Source organism: Tursiops truncatus, chromosome 2 (assembly GCF_011762595.2).
Source record: "Tursiops truncatus isolate mTurTru1 chromosome 2, mTurTru1.mat.Y, whole genome shotgun sequence".
Classification (NCBI taxonomy): Eukaryota; Metazoa; Chordata; class Mammalia; order Artiodactyla; family Delphinidae; genus Tursiops; species Tursiops truncatus.
In genome coordinates this window covers 66,246,666-66,258,955 of record NC_047035.1, presented here as the reverse complement: position 1 = coordinate 66,258,955, position 12,290 = coordinate 66,246,666, and the positions used below count along the sequence as shown (strand labels likewise).

The following is a 12,290-nucleotide window of genomic DNA, read 5'->3' as shown; positions in this document are numbered from 1 at the left end:
TTGAGAGTCCACCTGCCAATGCAGGGGACACGGGTTCGTGCCCCGATCCGGGAAGATCCCACATGCCGCGGAGCGGTTGGGCCTGTGAGCCATGGCCGCTGGGCCTGCACGTCTGGAGCCTGTGCTCCGCAACGGGAGAGGCCACAACAGTGAGAGGCCCGCGTACAGAAGAAAAAAAAGATACCACAGATGAGTACTATTGTGATTCTGTGGTGGCAAGTAACAGACTCCAGTCAAGATTAGCTAAGGAAAAAATAACTTGCAAAATACCACGAGTGACTCATGTAACGCCGAGCAAGAATGTAGCCAGGCCTCTGGAGGGCCTAGGATCGGGTGTGTCTTGCCATAGGCCTGTTTCCTCTGCCCCTTTGACCTTTGGCAAGTACAATATGGTCAGCCTACAGGTTCTAAGCTACATCATGGTAACTGGATGAGGCATCCCAAGAGACTCAGCCTGTTTCTCTGTCTTTCCCTTCTTCCTTCTTCACTATTTCAATTCAGATATTGGTAAATGGACTTTGATTGGTCCAGCTTAGACTTCATGTCTATTCTTGGTCCAATCAGGATAACAGAGTCACACTATACAAAGTGGCTTTAGGACCAGGACCTGCCACTGTGAGGGAAGCAGACAGTTAAGGCGAGTTCACTCATCAGCTAAATTTGTTCTAAAATTTGTCCATAAGCAAGGTGTGATACCACAGGAGATGCCTAGAGCTCCCTGTGGTTCTGGGTAGTGCCGTGCATCTTTGTTTTCCCCCTTTCTGGTCTTTCCCTTTTCCCCCTTGCACCACTCAGCTCTGATACCCCAGTCCCTCCAGGCCTAGGAAAGCAATCAATGTGTGATCTCCTCACTCCCATTCTGAACTAGAACTATATGCATTTTTAGAGAAATAGTAAAGGACAATGTAGTATTTAACCTAAGGGAATTAAGGGTAATGCCTGGACCCCAAACAACAACAACAGAACCCAACCAACCAAACAAAACTCCGAAAACCTTTTTAGTAACTAGCCACTTATTTTGATTCTGAGTCAGACAAGCCTTAGATTTTGGAGAAACCAAAGGGGCAAAACAAGGCATGGAGACTGGGCCAGCAAGAAATCAGCATTGTCATTTGGTTTAGTCCAGATGGCAGTCCTGAAAAGGGTCCTAACATTGAGGCAAATACAAAGATACTATTCACCCTCATCACCACCAAATACTGCTTGTTAAGCAGTTCATTGTTTTGTCTTTACTGAACGATTGCGTGGAATGATGAATAGCTAGAAACGTTATGACCACTGGTTGGAAACCACCTGAGGAGTAACAAAATAAATTCTGTTCCTCTCTGTGAGTTGTGGAAAGACCAGGGTGAAAAGAACCAATTGTATTATCTGGACACTAATTCTTACTGATAATTCTTAGTGATAATTGTACTGCTAGTGTTTTCTGGCCTGTTTCTACAGGCCAGATATGCCTATTAAAGCGTTAACAACATGAGCAAGCTGTGAAGTAGATGAATTTTGCAGTCTGTGTCCTATGCCTCCAAACCCAACTCTCTCAGGTGAGTTAAGTGCCTCCTATATGGTAAGCATTGTACTACTTTCTAAAACTCTCACTTAAAAAATAAACCCATAAAGCCTTAGATTTAGATGGAATTTTAGAAGAGAATGAGACCCACTCTATCTAGGACTCTCTTCCAGTGACATCAAGTGCTGTACATTCAAAGGCAACATCCTCCATCAGTGATCATCTCTGAATGGTAAAAAGCTCTTCCATATATTGTGATGAAACTTGATTCCTCTGTTTCTACCCATGGATTATAATCTGTCCCGTAGAGGACAGTCTCATTCCCACTTACACATCCCAGCCTCTTAAGGTTTGTAGACTCCCTTCAAGTCTCCTCTAAGGTGAGCATCCTCAGGGTTCTTGGCTGTTTCTTTGATATCACGTGAATGCTCTAGTTGCAACTGTTCCTCTTTGAACATGATGCTGAGAACAGGACACGGCAATCCGTAAGTGACAAGTTCAGTAGGAGTGTTACACTGGGCTAGTAACATGCTCTGCATTTGTTTTACTAATTATTTTGAACATACTGCGTTTGAGTTAACTAAAACTCCAGGGGGAAGCCAGAGCTCTCCTACTCTACTCCTGCCATTGATTTCTTGAGTTCAAGTGTATTAGCATTATAGTCAAAGAGGGCTCTATTAATTTCTTATTGCTGCTTATTAGCACAAATTTGTTATCTCACGGTTCTGTAGGTCACATGTCCCACCTGAGTCTCACTTGGCTAAAATTAAGATGTTAGCAGGGCTTCTTTGCCTTCTGGAGGCTCTCATGGAGAATCCATTTCTCTACCTTTCCAGAGCTAGAGACTGCTCACTTTCCTTGGACTCTGGCCCCCTTCCTCCATCTTCAAAGTCAGCAACGTTGCATCTCTGTGCCTTTATTCCATAGTCACATCTCCCTTCAACTCGCCTCTTCTGCCTCCCTCTTTCATTTCTAAGAACTCTTGGAATTACACTGGGCCCACCTGGATAAACCAGGATAATCTATTTTAAGGGTTAGCAATTTTAACTCTATCTGCAACCTTAGTTCCCCTTTGCCATGTAACCTAAGATATTTACAGGTTCTGAGGATTAGGATATGGACATATTTGGAGGGCATTATCCTGCCTACCATAAGGGCTACAGCAGCTCCAGAAACCATCTTCCAGCAAAACAACATCCAAAGATATGAGAAAGGTCATCTCTTTTGCATGTCCCCTTTTAAGAAGGAGGGGGGAAATTTCCTAAAACCTCTTTGCACCCAACATATTTCCCTCATCAACTGGCCAGAATTATGTCACATGCCCATTCCTAACCCAATCACTGGGAAGGAAAATAACTGACCATGATTGGCTTGGGCTACTCAAGATGCATCCTCTGGGGCCAAGGAAGGCCCAGCCTCCCAGGAGGCAAGCAGGCCTCTGACGCCTGAATCAAATTGGGTTTCTGCTAACAAGAAAGAGATGGAAAATGGCTTTTGGGTATTCTTTATCCTATAATGTCACCATGTAATGGCTTTTAGTTATGACCTAGTTAACTGAAGGGGAGAGAGAGAGAGGGATGTTTTAAAATTATTTTTGCCTTTTCCCTTCTATGTTGAAGAGAGCACAGAGATGTGAGATATCCAGAGAAAAGCAAGAAAATTATCAACATATTATATATATTGGTGTGTATCTGTAAGGGTTCGTCAGATATATAAATCCCCAGCTCCCACAATAATATAAGGTCTCATACCTGTAACAAATCCCTTCATATATGTACATATATATATGTACACAGACAGACACACAGGGATTTATTGTAGGGGTGTGACCTCATGTAACTGTGGGAGCTGGTCAAGCAGTCTCTATAATGCTGTCATCTTCACATTTGAAGTTGGAGCTTGTGGACACAGAGCAGGCAGGGAAGGGAAGATGGCTGTAAAGTAGCCAGTGCAGGAGAGCAAGAGCAAACTGGAACCATAAGCACAAGTGGGATCCCACAAGGATGGACTGAACCCATTTGAATTCTGATTGTCTCTTTCTTTAACATGGACTGAATCTTACTTGGATTCCAGTATTTCATCTACTCAGGATTTGTTGCTACTCCTGACTTTTCTTCCTTACACTTGAACTTTTTCCCATTTAGGAACACCGGCAAATTTAAACATTGGAATAGGTAATGTGCATTGATTAGAGACCTGTATTTTAAGGGCTTTGTTTTCTGGCAGCAGAAAGGGGAAAAGGGTAGTATATTTCAGGTATTGTGTCAGGTGGTTCCCTTTGTTTTACCTTTCCTTTGCTGTGCTTATGAGTGATTTAAAAACAAACTCTCTGAGACATTTGTTTCTCTTCAATAAGCAGGAGCCATGTATTATCCTTTAACAATCCTGGTTACAGTTCATTTTAGGTTTGGCATTTCTTTTTGGTCACTGGATTGAAAGATTAGAGAGGAGTTTTGATATCCTCAGTATAAATTCTCTTGGTAAATGTCAATTATAGTATTTAAGGCTAAGTGGATATATACTTAACTAGCAGTAATGGTCTCATGAGATAAATACTAGTAAAAAATGTAAAATTATGTTTTATAACTTTATTAACTGTTGTTATTTGTTTATTAATAACAGTACCATTATAGCTTAGGAAGAATTTTGCATGAATTATTCATGTTTGAATTAAAGGGAAGATAATCAAATTTACTGAATCCTAAGAATTTGTCTGGTGCATGTACGTGTTCTCATCTCACTAATTCACATTACAGCCCTATGGAGTAACTCCACGTACAGTGGAGGAAACTGTGCCTTAGAGTGGTCATTTATTTGTCTCAAGTTCTCTGAATTGTAAATGGTGGAGCCAGGATTTGAACACAGTTCTATGTGATTCTGAAGCCCATTTTTGTTGTTGTTGTTTAATTAAAAAATTAAGACTGATCTAGTAAGCTTAGGTTTCCTTCGTAAAGTTTGTTATTAATATACCGTAAGATATACACTTGAACACACTGATTTAAAATTACATGAAACAGTAGGATGTCTGTATGTGTGTATATACACACACATATGCACATGTGCACTCATGCTCATACACTTTCCTGTTAGGTAGAGTGATTATCTAATCTGACTCTACATTAAGAGTAATAATTCTAAAAAAAAAAAAGAATAATAATTCTACGTTAAAAGGGCATGGTGAAAAAACGGTGCTTTTCTTTCTTTTTTCCTTTTTCCTTTTTTAAAAGGGAATTACTTATAAGGTGTGTATTTACATACATGGACTATTATATTGGCATTTTATGGTGATATTGTCTGATGATGGCATTATTGCAACCACTATTATCAGCATTCTCATATAATTCTTTTTTTTAAATTAACTTATTTTACTTATATATATTATTTGTTTTTGGCTGCGTTGGGTCTTCATCGCTGCACGTGGGCTTTCTGTAGTTGCAGTGAGTGGGAGCTACTCTTCGTAGTGGTGCACAGGCTTCTCATTACAGTGGCTTCTCTTGTTGCGGAGCACAGGCTCTAGGCATGCGGGCTTCAGTAGTTGTGGCGCGTGGGCTCAGTAGTTGTGGCTTGCAGGCTCTAGAGAGCAAGCTCAGTAGTTGCGGCACATGGGCTTAGTTGCCCTGTGGTATGTGGGATCTTCCTGGACCAGGGATCGAACCCATGTCCCCAGCATTGGCAGGCAGATTCTTAACCACTGCACCACCAGGCAAGTCCCAGCATTCTCGTATAATTCTTATTTCAACTCCAGGGAGCTTCTTAATTCTTTGTATTATATTTAGAATTTGAGAATGAAGAAAAGAACTGACTACCCAAATCATCTTTTTCAAAATTAATCTATTCACTCTTGGAAGTTTCCTTTCCTTGTCCTTCTCTTTGATTTTTTGTTCTGTTGTCTTCAATTACACAGGCCTTTGATACAATCAGTAGTCATTAATTTTGAATCACACTTAACAAAATTTACCTTGTAGATAGAAGTAAATATTTTAAGGCCATATGAATTCATATTGCTATTTTTCAAACTTGTCCATAAAACGTGTTACTTTATTCTGTTTCCCTCTTATTCAGACACAAGCTAGCACTTTTTATATTCTACAAAGACTGAAACATGTTTAGATGAGAATGGACATGCCCATTTCTTCTTCCCTTTTGACATTTGTCTCCAGTGACGTCAAAAGCTCCCATGCCGACCTCTGTTAGTCACACACACCAATTTGGGATTGAATTCAGGCTAGTGTGTATTGGGGAATGGGGTTCAACAGTGACTTAGGAAAGTGAGGATACAGACCTGCTTCATTGTTTATGGAGGAAGGGAAGTTGGGGAGACAGAAAGAGATGGATTTTATGTGAGTTGCAGAATTGTGACCCCAAAAGCAGCAGTTTGAGGGTAACTCTTTTGGTTTCCCTTCTCCATCTGTTACATGCAAGGACAGAGGTACCATTGATACCCCAATCCAGTGTTCAGGGCAGGGACATCTAGCATCTACTTAAGAGAAGTGTGTGTCAGGCCAGGGACTTTCCTCACTCCCACCCCTTCATGCCATGAGGACTGTGGCACTGGATATTAGACTCTTTCCTTATACACCCTGTTTCATTTCTAGTCTCCAAACTACCCAGGACTGACTTTCTTGTAGAAACATGAAGAGATTCAAGATTTTTACTTTAAAAGGAGTTAATGTTGTACAACTGTGTATAATTTCCAGGATCAGAGATTGAATGTAAAATTGTTCAAATGACTTGTCTGTTCACAGCTTTGTCTGTCTTCGGTGAATTCTTTGCCAACTATTTCCATAGCCACACTCCTAGATTTTGAAAACAGTTAATTTATCTAGGCAGGAACTTTTCTGGTAGCTTTGTTTCATGGCCAAATCATTCAAACGACTCGACTTAAATATGTTTTGGAAGCTTATTTATAATGAACAACAACAACAAAAAAGTTACAACTTGGCAATGTCTATTAAAATCTACTAAAATAAAATATATATATAGTAAACTAGAATATCTAGTAATCACTATGTCAGGAATTTATTCTACTAAAATACTCTGAAAAGTATGCAGTGATACTATTCAGTAAAAGGTTGGTGAAATAAAGGCATAAACTTAAAATGGAGCACTATTTAGCTGTTAAAGCAAATGAGATAGATCTATCTCAGCAACTGGAACTACAGCAACTGGAAAAAAGCAAGAGGCAAAGAGTGTATAATATGATCAAATTTTCATCTTAAATATCTACATTTATGTACAAATAGCACACAGGTATCTTTGTATGTCTATAAGAAAGCTAAATAAAAACACTAAATTGTTATCCTCTGGGGAGATAGGTTTATGGGCCACATTTTCTTTTTTTGTTTTATATTTCAAAACTTTCAATTTTTAATAATTATCACGTGTTCCTTTTGAAATAGAAAACATACTTTAAAAATACCCTGTTTCTTTCCTCTTCACCCCTTTAAAACAAGTCAGGGGGCCCAGTCAGGGCAAGTATTGGGTCTGTGATCCTAAGAGATCTGATGTATGAAGACTTGGGCCTCCTTTCTCAGTATGATGTTTTGTCTCAAAAGTCTTATCCTGACTGAACCATCAAGCCTAATTAAAAATGGAAAATTCATGGGAGGAGGGGCCTCCCTGCACACCCCAGGGGAGCCATTCTTTCCTGGCTCCCTCTGGATCCTTCCAGTTCATTAGCTAAGAAGGAGTTAGAGGAGATGTCTCTGGCCACAGCTGCTGCCTTCTCGAGTGTCACTCTGATCCGGTGAGCAAAACCCCCCGTGGGAAGCAGCAGGCTCTCAGCAGCCTGCCAGCCCAGCCCGCTGGCTGCCTCCAAAGCAGGCCTGCTGGCTAGGCCTGCCCTCCCTCCGTCTACCCCCTCCTTCCTCTTTAAGCCACTGTGGTACGGATAATCATTAGGTAACAAGGGAATTGAGGGGCTTTATTCTTCCAGGTGGGTGTGCCAGGAGTGAGGCGCTCAGACCTTGGGGATTTACTGTGGATATCCCAGGCCTGAGATCTTGGAGATGACCAGAGCCAGTGGCCCTATTTGGGTGAGGAACACTGTGTGCCCCCTGGCAACTGTACTCTACTCTGAGGGGTGTTTAGGAAAGAGAACTATTCTTTGCTGCTCTTCCCTGTGAACATGAGGCCCCCTTTGTGGGGATGCTCTCGCCCTCACTGTGGCCCAGGAGAAACCCAAGGAAGGACACAAGACTGAGAACAAGAATCTCATTAATTTGAAGGTGGCAGACAGGATGAGTCACATAGCAGATAATGACATCAGGAACATCTGGAGCCGGTTCTGCTGTGGCGGCAGCCCGCCTGACAATGGAAATGGAGTAGGAAGGTAGCGAGAGTCCAGCAGAAGACAGAAAGTTCTGCCCAGAAGGGTCCTTCTCTGCTCCTTAATTCCAGAAGTATGTTTCCATAGATCACGTTCCATCAAAGAAAATCGCAGTTTGGTCATTTCCTGACCATTTACACTAGAGTTTCTGTAGTCTTGGTTCTCTGCCCCCTCTCCCCTCCCCCTTTTACTGATATGATTATATTGACCACAGGGCAGGCAAAACCAAACTAGTTCTATGGAAATAGCCCCTTTTTCCATCTGAGGCCTAATCATTCGACTTTTTTATATCCTAGTAAATTTTTTAATAAGAAATCTTGCATATCTTGATTACTTAGATAATTGTAGTGCTTTTCTTGTGTCATTGTAAAATGAAGTATTTTCAAATCATATCTGTGTGTAGCTAGTTCAGGTAGGGCAATCTCTGTATTTAGATAGAGATAAATTACACTAAAGAAATTACTGTCAGATTTTTTATTTTCTTTCAAGTCCAGGAATTTGCTGCTTGTGGTAGAGCCCACTGGAACTCACTAATAAATGTGTTCTTTCCTTCCTGGGCACAAAGCTAGACCTCATTTCTCAACCTCTTGTGCTCCTCTTCCAGGCCTGACCCATAAAAGTCTCCTATCACCAAGTCCTACTCTCTTCTCCATTTGTCTGCTGAATGGAGAGATTCAAAGACTAAAGATCAGAATTACAAGATGGAAGAACCTGAGTCCTAAATAACTTTGTGGAGCAGAGTCCCTCTAATGACCCACATTGGACTGCGCTGTGAACAAAAAGTAAACTTTTAATGTTCTAAGCCACTGAGTTTTTTTTTTTTTTTTTTTTGCTACAGCAATGTCTCTTCTAATATCTTATTTAAGTGAGCTACTTTAAAAAGAGTTCAGAGGTGCTTTCTGTCTACTTTAACTTATTTCCGTGATAGGAAATACTGCAGGAGTATTAATATTCTGTGTTGTTGGGTGTCCATTTATAGGCAGAGCTAGTTCATGGCATCAGTAACTCTTTAAAGCAAGTTTTGTTTCTTTTTTTAAATAGCAATATCCTATGAAATATTTATGGGCAAGCCCTCAGGCACTGTTTACATTGGAGTGCTGTTAGTTTCAAGGACAAAAAGTTGACTTTCCATGTAGCAAGACTAAACACAAATTAAAATACTCACTTTCTTCAACTGCAACATAGTGGCTGGAGGTAAGGGAGCATTGTTATTACCTCATTTCTAAGATGCCTTCCAGATACAATGTTCTGATCCTCTAAGTTTGCTTGTAACCGAAACTGACTAACTTTTAGTAAAAGAAAAAAAATTTATTGAATAGATTTGCCTAGCTCACACAATAACAGAAAATAAGATCTCACAAGTATAGAAGCCATGGGATCTCAGTTGGAGTAGCTCATGGAAAGTCTCTTTAGCAGCCATCAGAATGATTCAGCTCCATTTATCTTCTATCTGTTCCTCCCTTGCCCAATATTCCATTTCCTGGCGGAGAGGGTCAGATGTAGATTGTTTACATGCCTACCTCTCAGCCAGGATAGGGTGTCAAGACTGAGAGACCCAGGAGTACCACAAGGAGGGTCAAAGGAGAGCACACCCAAATGAAAAGCAGGACTCTGAGATACCCCTTTAGAAACACAAAAGGTGGTAGCAGGAAAAGTAGAAGCAAGGTTAGATGGCTGTCACTCTCTTTTGCCTGATTGTGTCCTCTGAAGGATCTGGGTCCTCTTTCTTGTCTAATAAATATCTGAAAAGATGATGCCAGGTCAACATATAGAACTTTTACAACTAAAGACATTGTTTTTGTAACTAGATGATTGAGTTACCAATCATTAGAATAGTAGTAGGCATTATCACCTAAAAGCCTAAAATATTTTACTTTATTTAGTTGCTTATAACATGAATGAGACTCTTGGGCGTCTATTCTGAAAATGTGAGGTATAATCATTATAAGCACGTGGCACTGTGGGTAATGGCAGTTTTTAATACTATGCTTAAATTAGCAACATTAACAGGGTACAGCCAAATTGAATATTGTATCTTCAGATTGACAGCAACTTTTAAAGTAATTACTTCATTTTAGTAAGAAGCAACATTTGGGCTCATTAGCATCTGAGGTCAAAAGGACAGTGAGTAAATCATGTGAAGCTTGGTTATTGATTCTTGAATCACTGGGCTCTTAATCCATAGTATCGCTAGCTCCTTGTCTGGGTTTCATGTGCTCTGTGAAATGCAGTTACATTCATTTTAAAAATTCTATTTGGAAATAATGTTAGACTTACAGAAGAGTTTCAACGATAGTACAGAGAGTTCCCATATACCCTTCATCTAGCTTCCTCTAATGTTAACACTTCATGTGTCCATAGTTACAGTCATTATTTGTGGTTAAACATGAACATAGTTATTTAGACTTAACAGAGACAGATTGATGCATTTAAAAACATGGGGTTTTGGATTCTAACAAACTTGGATTTAGGTGCTATATCACACTTACTAGCTACTAGACAATGTAAGACAAGTTACTTGTCTGTAAAAATGGGGTGCCTACTTTCTTACAAGGTCCTTGTGGGCATAAAAATGGAATCATAAAGTTTTAGTACATGGTAGGTCCTTAATAAATGTTCATTTCTTCCTGCACCTCTCATCAATCTTTTTGCCCGTCTCTAAACCTTCCTTCTCCTCCTTCTTTGTTCATATCATTGGTTAATGTTACTTGTTTTCTGCTTTTGTGTCTGTCCCCAACGAGGCTGCCTTCCCAATCCTCCAGTTCTGGCATTTTCTGGTGCTGGGGGAGGAGACGGCCTTTTTGACCTTAGTATTGCCCAGCATCTTGCCGATTTAGCTTTAACACTCACCAAGCTGAATCCGAAGTACAAAATGTTTCCACATCACTAACAAGGACGTGGAGAAGTTATAAGGAAAAAAATGAAACCAACTTTCTGTTACAAAATGTTTGTGAATGTATTGTGTGTGTGTGTGAGTGTGTATAGGTGTGTAGGGGGGCAATCAGACAATCAGACAACAATATAAACTCTGAAAAACAACTCAAACTCCCCTTCACTTTAACAGTAGAAGGGATTCCTAGTATGTGAAGTTCAACACTCTGGATCCAAATAACCCATTTTAGCCAAGTAGGACTCAGATTCTTAAAGGGCTAATCTACTCTCTAGTCATTTACTCTGATGAATGCCCACAGGGAAGGGAAACAGTACAACACTGGCACCATTTCACCTCTCAAAAAAACCTGCTTAAAACCAGATGCTTGGTAGCCATATGACAGACGCTCCACCCTGAGGAGGGGGCTCCCCTCAGGGACCCAGGAGAGGCACGGGTGATTATGCTGTATGCTTGCTTCTAAGCCTAATGGGCAGGCTGGGAGGGAGAGATGGAGCCCTTAACATCTTGGAGGTGACACCCTCTGAGCCATAAGTGCTCCAAACAGGATTTAGTCTCAGCTTAGCAGCTGTCCCATGGCTGCAGCCTTTTTTTGCCATATGGGGGAGCCGTATTTGGCATGGAATCGGGATCCTCAGGCTGGTGGAAACCCCATTATCTGTGTGAGAGTGTGGGTCAGAGGCCTAATTTGAGAGTGAGGGAGAGAGAGGAGAATAGGCACTGTCACTCTCTAGTTGCCTCTCTTGTTTTAAAAAATTTTTTAAATTTTAATTCCAGGGCTGTTGTTTTGGTCTCCAACCCACAATAGGAGAGGGGCATGAGTGTTCCTTTGTCACCGTCAAGGACTATAATAAGGAAAAAACAATAATTAGGGTTGGGCTGGCAAGGAGTTTCTCCAGAGGAAATGCTTGCCCACGGTGGGTTTGTTCGGAAGTCTAGCATGGGTCATTGGAAGGATCACAAAGTGAAAACATGACCATTTGGTAAAGCAAATGGAAACCAGATGTGAGGCAAGTAGCATTTCCGTAGCAGCTACACACTGGGATTTGTAGCAGCGCAGGAAGCTCAAAGGCTGAGGTCCGGCAGTGTTGTTGCTTGTGGCGGCTGTGGCTGGGATATAGGACCAGGGGCGCCTTCTTTTCCTGAGTGATGTGGGGAGGGCGTGGACAGAAGAGGGATGATCAGTGGCCTAATTTGTTATGGTTAAGGATTGAATCATTAGCAAAAAACGTATTGGATAGTTGAGCTTTGCAGAGGTAGCAGAAACATAATCATTTTGACTAAGAGCTCAGTGTTAGGAATATTCAAGTTTGTGGAAATATGATATGCAGTCTTTCAGAAGAAAAACACTAACATGTCATATCAGTACAACTATATGACCTAGTAGAAAAATGGTTGACAAACAAGAAACCTGATTTATCGTCTAGGTTCTTTGGCTGATTTGCTTCAGTTTCTTTTATGTATCAGTGGGAATGATAATAATGGTTAACACCTTATAATGATTAGCCAGGTACTTTCTAAACACATATAGGTACTGTTAATGTCCTCTTCATTTTATCATGAAG

At 40.8% G+C, this 12,290-nt stretch overlaps 1 protein-coding gene across 1 annotated transcript in view; it reads left to right on the top strand.

Moving 5' to 3' along the window:
- AKAP6 (A-kinase anchoring protein 6) overlaps positions 1-12,290 on the top strand; it is a 578,687-nt gene that overhangs the window by 47,937 nt on the left and 518,460 nt on the right. The window lies entirely within an intron of this gene.